The following is a 14172-nucleotide window of genomic DNA, read 5'->3' as shown; positions in this document are numbered from 1 at the left end:
AGGCAAAAAGGGAAACGCAGCTCATTCCGAGAAACGCCAATGTCCCCGACAGTTTAGGGTTACGCCTGGTCTCTGGCCCGCTTGCTGCGATGGAAACGAGGCCGTCGTTTGCCGGGTCCTTTTGGTTCTCCAGCGAATCGGGCCAGCCGACAAAGACAGCTGCGTTAAAACTCGTTCCCTGACCGGGAATCGAACCCGGGCCGCGGCGGTGAGAGCGCCGAATCCTAACCACTAGACCACCAGGGACTTGTTGTGTTGTCTCGGCATTGGAAAATTCCCGATAGGGGGCATAGGCCTTCTTGCAAAAAAAGACAACAGCCATTTTGTTTGTCTGAGACAGACTGCCTGTGTCCAGACCATCTGACAGGAAGGGGAGGAGACAGCAGCTTTTGGGGCCCATTTTGAGGGCAAGACTGTGGACAGAGGTTAGTGGCAATTGTGTTCATTTTTCTGTGTCGCACATCGTGTAAAAGATACCCCGTGGGTTACGTAGATACTTGGTTTGAGATACCATCTGTACGTATGAATGGCCCTTTCACAACATCTGCCGATTTCCGCCACCACGAGCGTTTTGTCGCCTCACCGCCTCATGCTTTTTTTCCCCTTTTTCTTTGTTTTCTAATAATCGTCCTTTTCCCACAAAAACAAACAATTGAACTGAGGAGAAGAAGAAACAACGGCCGAGCGGCACAGAGGCAGTGCTGTAAATGCTGTCCATGATCATCTTCCTCTCAGCTGCTAAGCGGGGCAACTGCCTTGCTGGCCATGCCGCATTGTCTTTCTGCTTTGCTGAGTTTGGTTTGTACACACACCTCTCCATCACACAACACACACTACATTAGGCTGCAACTCTTTACCCATCCATTCTAGCTGTAATTAGAGGCCTCGTGTTTTCATAGTCAGTTGGGTGGTAGGGCAGCTTTACTCTGTGTCTGTAAGTTTGTAGCTCAGAATACTGTGTTAAAGCCGGCCAAATTCCAGTGCGGAAAGCTTGCTTCACCACTGCACGTTTCTTGTTGTTCTTTTGATTGGTATAGTTGTGGTGGTTCCATGGTGTAATGCTTAGCCTTCTGAATTTTCAATTGAGTAATCCAAGTTCAAATCTCCGTGGAACGTGACCTTTGTGGTGTCGCCACCCATTTTTTACAAAGATAACTCTAACCAGCGGCCTATATCACAAAATAAGATTCTTGAGTTTCAGCCGGGAAAGTGCCCGAAAGTCAATCCTGGAAAATGCAACCACGCTTGCAATCCTGCAATTTGAACAGGTTGTTATTTTCTGTTAATTGGGTGATTTTCGTGTTTAGATGGATTTTTTTTACCCCCTTGAGCCACATTGTGTCACGAATGGCTTGAAAAAGCAGACATTACATGTATGTCAAAATGAAAGGTGTTTTCCTCCCCTTAACAGGCAATATCGTTCGCAATAGCATGAAGCAGCGGTTTCCGACCCTGTTCCCGGACATCTACTGCCCTGTGGGTTTTCATTTCGACCCTATTTGGGCAGATGCCATTCAACTAATGAGCAGCTCAACGACATCTCTTGCTCTTGAATAAGGTACGCTTTGTTAGGCTTGAAGCCAAAACCGTCAAGACGGTAGATCTCCGAGAACACGGTCGGGAACCAGCGGAATACACGGGTAATTATGTCAAGCGACTGATGTGTCTGACCCAAAAGCTTTGTGCTGTCAAAACACTCTCCTTCGAGCCGGATTTGAACCAGCGACCTAAGGATTTCAACACTGCCCGACTACAGTCCTCCGCTCTACCAACTGAGCTATCGAAGGGTGGCGCTATTGGTGGGGGGTATCCTTGCTCCGAAGCGGCGCGCTGCCTTTGTACATCGCCGAACTGAAGGCAAAAAGGGAAACGCAGCTCATTCCGAGAAACGCCAATGTCCCCGACAGTTTAGGGTTACGCCTGGTCTCTGGCCCGCTTGCTGCGATGGAAACGAGGCCGTCGTTTGCCGGGTCCTTTTGGTTCTCCAGCGAATCGGGCCAGCCGACAAAGACAGCTGCGTTAAAACTCGTTCCCTGACCGGGAATCGAACCCGGGCCGCGGCGGTGAGAGCGCCGAATCCTAACCACTAGACCACCAGGGACTTGTTGTGTTGTCTCGGCATTGGAAAATTCCCGATAGGGGGCATAGGCCTTCTTGCAAAAAAAGACAACAGCCATTTTGTTTGTCTGAGACAGACTGCCTGTGTCCAGACCATCTGACAGGAAGGGGAGGAGACAGCAGCTTTTGGGGCCCATTTTGAGGGCAAGACTGTGGACAGAGGTTAGTGGCAATTGTGTTCATTTTTCTGTGTCGCACATCGTGTAAAAGATACCCCGTGGGTTACGTAGATACTTGGTTTGAGATACCATCTGTACGTATGAATGGCCCTTTCACAACATCTGCCGATTTCCGCCACCACGAGCGTTTTGTCGCCTCACCGCCTCATGCTTTTTTTCCCCTTTTTCTTTGTTTTCTAATAATCGTCCTTTTCCCACAAAAACAAACAATTGAACTGAGGAGAAGAAGAAACAACGGCCGAGCGGCACAGAGGCAGTGCTGTAAATGCTGTCCATGATCATCTTCCTCTCAGCTGCTAAGCGGGGCAACTGCCTTGCTGGCCATGCCGCATTGTCTTTCTGCTTTGCTGAGTTTGGTTTGTACACACACCTCTCCATCACACAACACACACTACATTAGGCTGCAACTCTTTACCCATCCATTCTAGCTGTAATTAGAGGCCTCGTGTTTTCATAGTCAGTTGGGTGGTAGGGCAGCTTTACTCTGTGTCTGTAAGTTTGTAGCTCAGAATACTGTGTTAAAGCCGGCCAAATTCCAGTGCGGAAAGCTTGCTTCACCACTGCACGTTTCTTGTTGTTCTTTTGATTGGTATAGTTGTGGTGGTTCCATGGTGTAATGCTTAGCCTTCTGAATTTTCAATTGAGTAATCCAAGTTCAAATCTCCGTGGAACGTGACCTTTGTGGTGTCGCCACCCATTTTTTACAAAGATAACTCTAACCAGCGGCCTATATCACAAAATAAGATTCTTGAGTTTCAGCCGGGAAAGTGCCCGAAAGTCAATCCTGGAAAATGCAACCACGCTTGCAATCCTGCAATTTGAACAGGTTGTTATTTTCTGTTAATTGGGTGATTTTCGTGTTTAGATGGATTTTTTTTACCCCCTTGAGCCACATTGTGTCACGAATGGCTTGAAAAAGCAGACATTACATGTATGTCAAAATGAAAGGTGTTTTCCTCCCCTTAACAGGCAATATCGTTCGCAATAGCATGAAGCAGCGGTTTCCGACCCTGTTCCCGGACATCTACTGCCCTGTGGGTTTTCATTTCGACCCTATTTGGGCAGATGCCATTCAACTAATGAGCAGCTCAACGACATCTCTTGCTCTTGAATAAGGTACGCTTTGTTAGGCTTGAAGCCAAAACCGTCAAGACGGTAGATCTCCGAGAACACGGTCGGGAACCAGCGGAATACACGGGTAATTATGTCAAGCGACTGATGTGTCTGACCCAAAAGCTTTGTGCTGTCAAAACACTCTCCTTCGAGCCGGATTTGAACCAGCGACCTAAGGATTTCAACACTGCCCGACTACAGTCCTCCGCTCTACCAACTGAGCTATCGAAGGGTGGCGCTATTGGTGGGGGGTATCCTTGCTCCGAAGCGGCACGCTGCCTTTGTACATCGCCAAACTGAAGGCAAAAAGGGAAACGCAGCTCATTCCGAGAAACGCCAATGTCCCCGACAGTTTAGGGTTACGCCTGGTCTCTGGCCCGCTTGCTGCGATGGAAACGAGGCCGTCGTTTGCCGGGTCCTTTTGGTTCTCCAGCGAATCGGGCCAGCCGACAAAGACAGCTGCGTTAAAACTCGTTCCCTGACCGGGAATCGAACCCGGGCCGCGGCGGTGAGAGCGCCGAATCCTAACCACTAGACCACCAGGGACTTGTTGTGTTGTCTCGGCATTGGAAAATTCCCGATAGGGGGCATAGGCCTTCTTGCAAAAAAAGACAACAGCCATTTTGTTTGTCTGAGACAGACTGCCTGTGTCCAGACCATCTGACAGGAAGGGGAGGAGACAGCAGCTTTTGGGGCCCATTTTGAGGGCAAGACTGTGGACAGAGGTTAGTGGCAATTGTGTTCATTTTTCTGTGTCGCACATCGTGTAAAAGATACCCCGTGGGTTACGTAGATACTTGGTTTGAGATACCATCTGTACGTATGAATGGCCCTTTCACAACATCTGCCGATTTCCGCCACCACGAGCGTTTTGTCGCCTCACCGCCTCATGCTTTTTTTCCCCTTTTTCTTTGTTTTCTAATAATCGTCCTTTTCCCACAAAAACAAACAATTGAACTGAGGAGAAGAAGAAACAACGGCCGAGCGGCACAGAGGCAGTGCTGTAAATGCTGTCCATGATCATCTTCCTCTCAGCTGCTAAGCGGGGCAACTGCCTTGCTGGCCATGCCGCATTGTCTTTCTGCTTTGCTGAGTTTGGTTTGTACACACACCTCTCCATCACACAACACACACTACATTAGGCTGCAACTCTTTACCCATCCATTCTAGCTGTAATTAGAGGCCTCGTGTTTTCATAGTCAGTTGGGTGGTAGGGCAGCTTTACTCTGTGTCTGTAAGTTTGTAGCTCAGAATACTGTGTTAAAGCCGGCCAAATTCCAGTGCGGAAAGCTTGCTTCACCACTGCACGTTTCTTGTTGTTCTTTTGATTGGTATAGTTGTGCTGGTTCCATGGTGTAATGCTTAGCCTTCTGAATTTTCAATTGAGTAATCCAAGTTCAAATCTCCGTGGAACGTGACCTTTGTGGTGTCGCCACCCATTTTTTACAAAGATAACTCTAACCAGCGGCCTATATCACAAAATAAGATTCTTGAGTTTCAGCCGGGAAAGTGCCCGAAAGTCAATCCTGGAAAATGCAACCACGCTTGCAATCCTGCAATTTGAACAGGTTGTTATTTTCTGTTAATTGGGTGATTTTCGTGTTTAGATGGATTTTTTTTACCCCCTTGAGCCACATTGTGTCACGAATGGCTTGAAAAAGCAGACATTACATGTATGTCAAAATGAAAGGTGTTTTCCTCCCCTTAACAGGCAATATCGTTCGCAATAGCATGAAGCAGCGGTTTCCGACCCTGTTCCCGGACATCTACTGCCCTGTGGGTTTTCATTTCGACCCTATTTGGGCAGATGCCATTCAACTAATGAGCAGCTCAACGACATCTCTTGCTCTTGAATAAGGTACGCTTTGTTAGGCTTGAAGCCAAAACCGTCAAGACGGTAGATCTCCGAGAACACGGTCGGGAACCAGCGGAATACACGGGTAATTATGTCAAGCGACTGATGTGTCTGACCCAAAAGCTTTGTGCTGTCAAAACACTCTCCTTCGAGCCGGATTTGAACCAGCGACCTAAGGATTTCAACACTGCCCGACTACAGTCCTCCGCTCTACCAACTGAGCTATCGAATGGTGGCGCTATTGGTGGGGGGTATCCTTGCTCTGAAGCGGCGCGCTGCCTTTGTACATCGCCGAACTGAAGGCAAAAAGGGAAACGCAGCTCATTCCGAGAAACGCCAATGTCCCCGACAGTTTAGGGTTACGCCTGGTCTCTGGCCCGCTTGCTGCGATGGAAACGAGGCCGTCGTTTGCCGGGTCCTTTTGGTTCTCCAGCGAATCGGGCCAGCCGACAAAGACAGCTGCGTTAAAACTCGTTCCCTGACCGGGAATCGAACCCGGGCCGCGGCGGTGAGAGCGCCGAATCCTAACCACTAGACCACCAGGGACTTGTTGTGTTGTCTCGGCATTGGAAAATTCCCGATAGGGGGCATAGGCCTTCTTGCAAAAAAAGACAACAGCCATTTTGTTTGTCTGAGACAGACTGCCTGTGTCCAGACCATCTGACAGGAAGGGGAGGAGACAGCAGCTTTTGGGGCCCATTTTGAGGGCAAGACTGTGGACAGAGGTTAGTGGCAATTGTGTTCATTTTTCTGTGTCGCACATCGTGTAAAAGATACCCCGTGGGTTACGTAGATACTTGGTTTGAGATACCATCTGTACGTATGAATGGCCCTTTCACAACATCTGCCGATTTCCGCCACCACGAGCGTTTTGTCGCCTCACCGCCTCATGCTTTTTTTCCCCTTTTTCTTTGTTTTCTAATAATCGTCCTTTTCCCACAAAAACAAACAATTGAACTGAGGAGAAGAAGAAACAACGGCCGAGCGGCACAGAGGCAGTGCTGTAAATGCTGTCCATGATCATCTTCCTCTCAGCTGCTAAGCGGGGCAACTGCCTTGCTGGCCATGCCGCATTGTCTTTCTGCTTTGCTGAGTTTGGTTTGTACACACACCTCTCCATCACACAACACACACTACATTAGGCTGCAACTCTTTACCCATCCATTCTAGCTGTAATTAGAGGCCTCGTGTTTTCATAGTCAGTTGGGTGGTAGGGCAGCTTTACTCTGTGTCTGTAAGTTTGTAGCTCAGAATACTGTGTTAAAGCCGGCCAAATTCCAGTGCGGAAAGCTTGCTTCACCACTGCACGTTTCTTGTTGTTCTTTTGATTGGTATAGTTGTGCTGGTTCCATGGTGTAATGCTTAGCCTTCTGAATTTTCAATTGAGTAATCCAAGTTCAAATCTCCGTGGAACGTGACCTTTGTGGTGTCGCCACCCATTTTTTACAAAGATAACTCTAACCAGCGGCCTATATCACAAAATAAGATTCTTGAGTTTCAGCCGGGAAAGTGCCCGAAAGTCAATCCTGGAAAATGCAACCACGCTTGCAATCCTGCAATTTGAACAGGTTGTTATTTTCTGTTAATTGGGTGATTTTCGTGTTTAGATGGATTTTTTTTACCCCCTTGAGCCACATTGTGTCACGAATGGCTTGAAAAAGCAGACATTACATGTATGTCAAAATGAAAGGTGTTTTCCTCCCCTTAACAGGCAATATCGTTCGCAATAGCATGAAGCAGCGGTTTCCGACCCTGTTCCCGGACATCTACTGCCCTGTGGGTTTTCATTTCGACCCTATTTGGGCAGATGCCATTCAACTAATGAGCAGCTCAACGACATCTCTTGCTCTTGAATAAGGTACGCTTTGTTAGGCTTGAAGCCAAAACCGTCAAGACGGTAGATCTCCGAGAACACGGTCGGGAACCAGCGGAATACACGGGTAATTATGTCAAGCGACTGATGTGTCTGACCCAAAAGCTTTGTGCTGTCAAAACACTCTCCTTCGAGCCGGATTTGAACCAGCGACCTAAGGATTTCAACACTGCCCGACTACAGTCCTCCGCTCTACCAACTGAGCTATCGAATGGTGGCGCTATTGGTGGGGGGTATCCTTGCTCTGAAGCGGCGCGCTGCCTTTGTACATCGCCGAACTGAAGGCAAAAAGGGAAACGCAGCTCATTCCGAGAAACGCCAATGTCCCCGACAGTTTAGGGTTACGCCTGGTCTCTGGCCCGCTTGCTGCGATGGAAACGAGGCCGTCGTTTGCCGGGTCCTTTTGGTTCTCCAGCGAATCGGGCCAGCCGACAAAGACAGCTGCGTTAAAACTCGTTCCCTGACCGGGAATCGAACCCGGGCCGCGGCGGTGAGAGCGCCGAATCCTAACCACTAGACCACCAGGGACTTGTTGTGTTGTCTCGGCATTGGAAAATTCCCGATAGGGGGCATAGGCCTTCTTGCAAAAAAAGACAACAGCCATTTTGTTTGTCTGAGACAGACTGCCTGTGTCCAGACCATCTGACAGGAAGGGGAGGAGACAGCAGCTTTTGGGGCCCATTTTGAGGGCAAGACTGTGGACAGAGGTTAGTGGCAATTGTGTTCATTTTTCTGTGTCGCACATCGTGTAAAAGATACCCCGTGGGTTACGTAGATACTTGGTTTGAGATACCATCTGTACGTATGAATGGCCCTTTCACAACATCTGCCGATTTCCGCCACCACGAGCGTTTTGTCGCCTCACCGCCTCATGCTTTTTTTCCCCTTTTTCTTTGTTTTCTAATAATCGTCCTTTTCCCACAAAAACAAACAATTGAACTGAGGAGAAGAAGAAACAACGGCCGAGCGGCACAGAGGCAGTGCTGTAAATGCTGTCCATGATCATCTTCCTCTCAGCTGCTAAGCGGGGCAACTGCCTTGCTGGCCATGCCGCATTGTCTTTCTGCTTTGCTGAGTTTGGTTTGTACACACACCTCTCCATCACACAACACACACTACATTAGGCTGCAACTCTTTACCCATCCATTCTAGCTGTAATTAGAGGCCTCGTGTTTTCATAGTCAGTTGGGTGGTAGGGCAGCTTTACTCTGTGTCTGTAAGTTTGTAGCTCAGAATACTGTGTTAAAGCCGGCCAAATTCCAGTGCGGAAAGCTTGCTTCACCACTGCACGTTTCTTGTTGTTCTTTTGATTGGTATAGTTGTGCTGGTTCCATGGTGTAATGCTTAGCCTTCTGAATTTTCAATTGAGTAATCCAAGTTCAAATCTCCGTGGAACGTGACCTTTGTGGTGTCGCCACCCATTTTTTACAAAGATAACTCTAACCAGCGGCCTATATCACAAAATAAGATTCTTGAGTTTCAGCCGGGAAAGTGCCCGAAAGTCAATCCTGGAAAATGCAACCACGCTTGCAATCCTGCAATTTGAACAGGTTGTTATTTTCTGTTAATTGGGTGATTTTCGTGTTTAGATGGATTTTTTTTACCCCCTTGAGCCACATTGTGTCACGAATGGCTTGAAAAAGCAGACATTACATGTATGTCAAAATGAAAGGTGTTTTCCTCCCCTTAACAGGCAATATCGTTCGCAATAGCATGAAGCAGCGGTTTCCGACCCTGTTCCCGGACATCTACTGCCCTGTGGGTTTTCATTTCGACCCTATTTGGGCAGATGCCATTCAACTAATGAGCAGCTCAACGACATCTCTTGCTCTTGAATAAGGTACGCTTTGTTAGGCTTGAAGCCAAAACCGTCAAGACGGTAGATCTCCGAGAACACGGTCGGGAACCAGCGGAATACACGGGTAATTATGTCAAGCGACTGATGTGTCTGACCCAAAAGCTTTGTGCTGTCAAAACACTCTCCTTCGAGCCGGATTTGAACCAGCGACCTAAGGATTTCAACACTGCCCGACTACAGTCCTCCGCTCTACCAACTGAGCTATCGAATGGTGGCGCTATTGGTGGGGGGTATCCTTGCTCTGAAGCGGCGCGCTGCCTTTGTACATCGCCGAACTGAAGGCAAAAAGGGAAACGCAGCTCATTCCGAGAAACGCCAATGTCCCCGACAGTTTAGGGTTACGCCTGGTCTCTGGCCCGCTTGCTGCGATGGAAACGAGGCCGTCGTTTGCCGGGTCCTTTTGGTTCTCCAGCGAATCGGGCCAGCCGACAAAGACAGCTGCGTTAAAACTCGTTCCCTGACCGGGAATCGAACCCGGGCCGCGGCGGTGAGAGCGCCGAATCCTAACCACTAGACCACCAGGGACTTGTTGTGTTGTCTCGGCATTGGAAAATTCCCGATAGGGGGCATAGGCCTTCTTGCAAAAAAAGACAACAGCCATTTTGTTTGTCTGAGACAGACTGCCTGTGTCCAGACCATCTGACAGGAAGGGGAGGAGACAGCAGCTTTTGGGGCCCATTTTGAGGGCAAGACTGTGGACAGAGGTTAGTGGCAATTGTGTTCATTTTTCTGTGTCGCACATCGTGTAAAAGATACCCCGTGGGTTACGTAGATACTTGGTTTGAGATACCATCTGTACGTATGAATGGCCCTTTCACAACATCTGCCGATTTCCGCCACCACGAGCGTTTTGTCGCCTCACCGCCTCATGCTTTTTTTCCCCTTTTTCTTTGTTTTCTAATAATCGTCCTTTTCCCACAAAAACAAACAATTGAACTGAGGAGAAGAAGAAACAACGGCCGAGCGGCACAGAGGCAGTGCTGTAAATGCTGTCCATGATCATCTTCCTCTCAGCTGCTAAGCGGGGCAACTGCCTTGCTGGCCATGCCGCATTGTCTTTCTGCTTTGCTGAGTTTGGTTTGTACACACACCTCTCCATCACACAACACACACTACATTAGGCTGCAACTCTTTACCCATCCATTCTAGCTGTAATTAGAGGCCTCGTGTTTTCATAGTCAGTTGGGTGGTAGGGCAGCTTTACTCTGTGTCTGTAAGTTTGTAGCTCAGAATACTGTGTTAAAGCCGGCCAAATTCCAGTGCGGAAAGCTTGCTTCACCACTGCACGTTTCTTGTTGTTCTTTTGATTGGTATAGTTGTGGTGGTTCCATGGTGTAATGCTTAGCCTTCTGAATTTTCAATTGAGTAATCCAAGTTCAAATCTCCGTGGAACGTGACCTTTGTGGTGTCGCCACCCATTTTTTACAAAGATAACTCTAACCAGCGGCCTATATCACAAAATAAGATTCTTGAGTTTCAGCCGGGAAAGTGCCCGAAAGTCAATCCTGGAAAATGCAACCACGCTTGCAATCCTGCAATTTGAACAGGTTGTTATTTTCTGTTAATTGGGTGATTTTCGTGTTTAGATGGATTTTTTTTACCCCCTTGAGCCACATTGTGTCACGAATGGCTTGAAAAAGCAGACATTACATGTATGTCAAAATGAAAGGTGTTTTCCTCCCCTTAACAGGCAATATCGTTCGCAATAGCATGAAGCAGCGGTTTCCGACCCTGTTCCCGGACATCTACTGCCCTGTGGGTTTTCATTTCGACCCTATTTGGGCAGATGCCATTCAACTAATGAGCAGCTCAACGACATCTCTTGCTCTTGAATAAGGTACGCTTTGTTAGGCTTGAAGCCAAAACCGTCAAGACGGTAGATCTCCGAGAACACGGTCGGGAACCAGCGGAATACACGGGTAATTATGTCAAGCGACTGATGTGTCTGACCCAAAAGCTTTGTGCTGTCAAAACACTCTCCTTCGAGCCGGATTTGAACCAGCGACCTAAGGATTTCAACACTGCCCGACTACAGTCCTCCGCTCTACCAACTGAGCTATCGAAGGGTGGCGCTATTGGTGGGGGGTATCCTTGCTCCGAAGCGGCGCGCTGCCTTTGTACATCGCCGAACTGAAGGCAAAAAGGGAAACGCAGCTCATTCCGAGAAACGCCAATGTCCCCGACAGTTTAGGGTTACGCCTGGTCTCTGGCCCGCTTGCTGCGATGGAAACGAGGCCGTCGTTTGCCGGGTCCTTTTGGTTCTCCAGCGAATCGGGCCAGCCGACAAAGACAGCTGCGTTAAAACTCGTTCCCTGACCGGGAATCGAACCCGGGCCGCGGCGGTGAGAGCGCCGAATCCTAACCACTAGACCACCAGGGACTTGTTGTGTTGTCTCGGCATTGGAAAATTCCCGATAGGGGGCATAGGCCTTCTTGCAAAAAAAGACAACAGCCATTTTGTTTGTCTGAGACAGACTGCCTGTGTCCAGACCATCTGACAGGAAGGGGAGGAGACAGCAGCTTTTGGGGCCCATTTTGAGGGCAAGACTGTGGACAGAGGTTAGTGGCAATTGTGTTCATTTTTCTGTGTCGCACATCGTGTAAAAGATACCCCGTGGGTTACGTAGATACTTGGTTTGAGATACCATCTGTACGTATGAATGGCCCTTTCACAACATCTGCCGATTTCCGCCACCACGAGCGTTTTGTCGCCTCACCGCCTCATGCTTTTTTTCCCCTTTTTCTTTGTTTTCTAATAATCGTCCTTTTCCCACAAAAACAAACAATTGAACTGAGGAGAAGAAGAAACAACGGCCGAGCGGCACAGAGGCAGTGCTGTAAATGCTGTCCATGATCATCTTCCTCTCAGCTGCTAAGCGGGGCAACTGCCTTGCTGGCCATGCCGCATTGTCTTTCTGCTTTGCTGAGTTTGGTTTGTACACACACCTCTCCATCACACAACACACACTACATTAGGCTGCAACTCTTTACCCATCCATTCTAGCTGTAATTAGAGGCCTCGTGTTTTCATAGTCAGTTGGGTGGTAGGGCAGCTTTACTCTGTGTCTGTAAGTTTGTAGCTCAGAATACTGTGTTAAAGCCGGCCAAATTCCAGTGCGGAAAGCTTGCTTCACCACTGCACGTTTCTTGTTGTTCTTTTGATTGGTATAGTTGTGCTGGTTCCATGGTGTAATGCTTAGCCTTCTGAATTTTCAATTGAGTAATCCAAGTTCAAATCTCCGTGGAACGTGACCTTTGTGGTGTCGCCACCCATTTTTTACAAAGATAACTCTAACCAGCGGCCTATATCACAAAATAAGATTCTTGAGTTTCAGCCGGGAAAGTGCCCGAAAGTCAATCCTGGAAAATGCAACCACGCTTGCAATCCTGCAATTTGAACAGGTTGTTATTTTCTGTTAATTGGGTGATTTTCGTGTTTAGATGGATTTTTTTTACCCCCTTGAGCCACATTGTGTCACGAATGGCTTGAAAAAGCAGACATTACATGTATGTCAAAATGAAAGGTGTTTTCCTCCCCTTAACAGGCAATATCGTTCGCAATAGCATGAAGCAGCGGTTTCCGACCCTGTTCCCGGACATCTACTGCCCTGTGGGTTTTCATTTCGACCCTATTTGGGCAGATGCCATTCAACTAATGAGCAGCTCAACGACATCTCTTGCTCTTGAATAAGGTACGCTTTGTTAGGCTTGAAGCCAAAACCGTCAAGACGGTAGATCTCCGAGAACACGGTCGGGAACCAGCGGAATACACGGGTAATTATGTCAAGCGACTGATGTGTCTGACCCAAAAGCTTTGTGCTGTCAAAACACTCTCCTTCGAGCCGGATTTGAACCAGCGACCTAAGGATTTCAACACTGCCCGACTACAGTCCTCCGCTCTACCAACTGAGCTATCGAAGGGTGGCGCTATTGGTGGGGGGTATCCTTGCTCCGAAGCGGCGCGCTGCCTTTGTACATCGCCGAACTGAAGGCAAAAAGGGAAACGCAGCTCATTCCGAGAAACGCCAATGTCCCCGACAGTTTAGGGTTACGCCTGGTCTCTGGCCCGCTTGCTGCGATGGAAACGAGGCCGTCGTTTGCCGGGTCCTTTTGGTTCTCCAGCGAATCGGGCCAGCCGACAAAGACAGCTGCGTTAAAACTCGTTCCCTGACCGGGAATCGAACCCGGGCCGCGGCGGTGAGAGCGCCGAATCCTAACCACTAGACCACCAGGGACTTGTTGTGTTGTCTCGGCATTGGAAAATTCCCGATAGGGGGCATAGGCCTTCTTGCAAAAAAAGACAACAGCCATTTTGTTTGTCTGAGACAGACTGCCTGTGTCCAGACCATCTGACAGGAAGGGGAGGAGACAGCAGCTTTTGGGGCCCATTTTGAGGGCAAGACTGTGGACAGAGGTTAGTGGCAATTGTGTTCATTTTTCTGTGTCGCACATCGTGTAAAAGATACCCCGTGGGTTACGTAGATACTTGGTTTGAGATACCATCTGTACGTATGAATGGCCCTTTCACAACATCTGCCGATTTCCGCCACCACGAGCGTTTTGTCGCCTCACCGCCTCATGCTTTTTTTCCCCTTTTTCTTTGTTTTCTAATAATCGTCCTTTTCCCACAAAAACAAACAATTGAACTGAGGAGAAGAAGAAACAACGGCCGAGCGGCACAGAGGCAGTGCTGTAAATGCTGTCCATGATCATCTTCCTCTCAGCTGCTAAGCGGGGCAACTGCCTTGCTGGCCATGCCGCATTGTCTTTCTGCTTTGCTGAGTTTGGTTTGTACACACACCTCTCCATCACACAACACACACTACATTAGGCTGCAACTCTTTACCCATCCATTCTAGCTGTAATTAGAGGCCTCGTGTTTTCATAGTCAGTTGGGTGGTAGGGCAGCTTTACTCTGTGTCTGTAAGTTTGTAGCTCAGAATACTGTGTTAAAGCCGGCCAAATTCCAGTGCGGAAAGCTTGCTTCACCACTGCACGTTTCTTGTTGTTCTTTTGATTGGTATAGTTGTGCTGGTTCCATGGTGTAATGCTTAGCCTTCTGAATTTTCAATTGAGTAATCCAAGTTCAAATCTCCGTGGAACGTGACCTTTGTGGTGTCGCCACCCATTTTTTACAAAGATAACTCTAACCAGCGGCCTATATCACAAAATAAGA

General features: G+C 48.4%; 15 non-coding genes across 15 annotated transcripts; all 15 read right to left on the bottom strand.

The window, feature by feature from the left end:
- Positions 1–174: 174 nt before the first annotated feature.
- Positions 175–246, bottom strand: trnae-cuc (transfer RNA glutamic acid (anticodon CUC)). Its single transcript has one exon. It is a non-coding gene; the product is annotated as a tRNA-Glu (tRNA).
- Positions 247–1699: 1453 nt separating this feature from the next.
- Positions 1700–1787, bottom strand: trnay-gua (transfer RNA tyrosine (anticodon GUA)). The gene is given in 2 exon segments: positions 1700–1735; positions 1751–1787. It is a non-coding gene; the product is annotated as a tRNA-Tyr (tRNA).
- Positions 1788–2029: 242 nt separating this feature from the next.
- Positions 2030–2101, bottom strand: trnae-cuc (transfer RNA glutamic acid (anticodon CUC)). Its single transcript has one exon. It is a non-coding gene; the product is annotated as a tRNA-Glu (tRNA).
- A 1453-nt stretch (positions 2102–3554) lies between these two features.
- trnay-gua (transfer RNA tyrosine (anticodon GUA)) lies at positions 3555–3642 on the bottom strand. The gene is given in 2 exon segments: positions 3555–3590; positions 3606–3642. It is a non-coding gene; the product is annotated as a tRNA-Tyr (tRNA).
- A 242-nt stretch (positions 3643–3884) lies between these two features.
- trnae-cuc (transfer RNA glutamic acid (anticodon CUC)) lies at positions 3885–3956 on the bottom strand. The gene has a single exon. It is a non-coding gene; the product is annotated as a tRNA-Glu (tRNA).
- Positions 3957–5409: 1453 nt separating this feature from the next.
- Positions 5410–5498, bottom strand: trnay-gua (transfer RNA tyrosine (anticodon GUA)). Its single transcript is given in 2 exon segments — positions 5410–5445; positions 5461–5498. It is a non-coding gene; the product is annotated as a tRNA-Tyr (tRNA).
- A 241-nt stretch (positions 5499–5739) lies between these two features.
- On the bottom strand, positions 5740–5811 carry trnae-cuc (transfer RNA glutamic acid (anticodon CUC)). The gene has a single exon. It is a non-coding gene; the product is annotated as a tRNA-Glu (tRNA).
- A 1453-nt stretch (positions 5812–7264) lies between these two features.
- trnay-gua (transfer RNA tyrosine (anticodon GUA)) lies at positions 7265–7353 on the bottom strand. Its single transcript is given in 2 exon segments — positions 7265–7300; positions 7316–7353. It is a non-coding gene; the product is annotated as a tRNA-Tyr (tRNA).
- Positions 7354–7594: 241 nt separating this feature from the next.
- On the bottom strand, positions 7595–7666 carry trnae-cuc (transfer RNA glutamic acid (anticodon CUC)). Its single transcript has one exon. It is a non-coding gene; the product is annotated as a tRNA-Glu (tRNA).
- A 1453-nt stretch (positions 7667–9119) lies between these two features.
- trnay-gua (transfer RNA tyrosine (anticodon GUA)) lies at positions 9120–9208 on the bottom strand. The gene is given in 2 exon segments: positions 9120–9155; positions 9171–9208. It is a non-coding gene; the product is annotated as a tRNA-Tyr (tRNA).
- Positions 9209–9449: 241 nt separating this feature from the next.
- trnae-cuc (transfer RNA glutamic acid (anticodon CUC)) lies at positions 9450–9521 on the bottom strand. The gene has a single exon. It is a non-coding gene; the product is annotated as a tRNA-Glu (tRNA).
- A 1453-nt stretch (positions 9522–10974) lies between these two features.
- Positions 10975–11062, bottom strand: trnay-gua (transfer RNA tyrosine (anticodon GUA)). The gene is given in 2 exon segments: positions 10975–11010; positions 11026–11062. It is a non-coding gene; the product is annotated as a tRNA-Tyr (tRNA).
- Positions 11063–11304: 242 nt separating this feature from the next.
- On the bottom strand, positions 11305–11376 carry trnae-cuc (transfer RNA glutamic acid (anticodon CUC)). The gene has a single exon. It is a non-coding gene; the product is annotated as a tRNA-Glu (tRNA).
- A 1453-nt stretch (positions 11377–12829) lies between these two features.
- On the bottom strand, positions 12830–12917 carry trnay-gua (transfer RNA tyrosine (anticodon GUA)). The gene is given in 2 exon segments: positions 12830–12865; positions 12881–12917. It is a non-coding gene; the product is annotated as a tRNA-Tyr (tRNA).
- Positions 12918–13159: 242 nt separating this feature from the next.
- trnae-cuc (transfer RNA glutamic acid (anticodon CUC)) lies at positions 13160–13231 on the bottom strand. The gene has a single exon. It is a non-coding gene; the product is annotated as a tRNA-Glu (tRNA).
- Between the last annotated feature and the right edge of the window lie 941 nt (positions 13232–14172).

Source organism: Conger conger, chromosome 13 (genome assembly GCF_963514075.1).
Source record: "Conger conger chromosome 13, fConCon1.1, whole genome shotgun sequence".
In the NCBI taxonomy this organism is placed as follows: Eukaryota; Metazoa; Chordata; class Actinopteri; order Anguilliformes; family Congridae; genus Conger; species Conger conger.
This window is presented reverse-complemented; position numbering and strand designations above follow the sequence as displayed.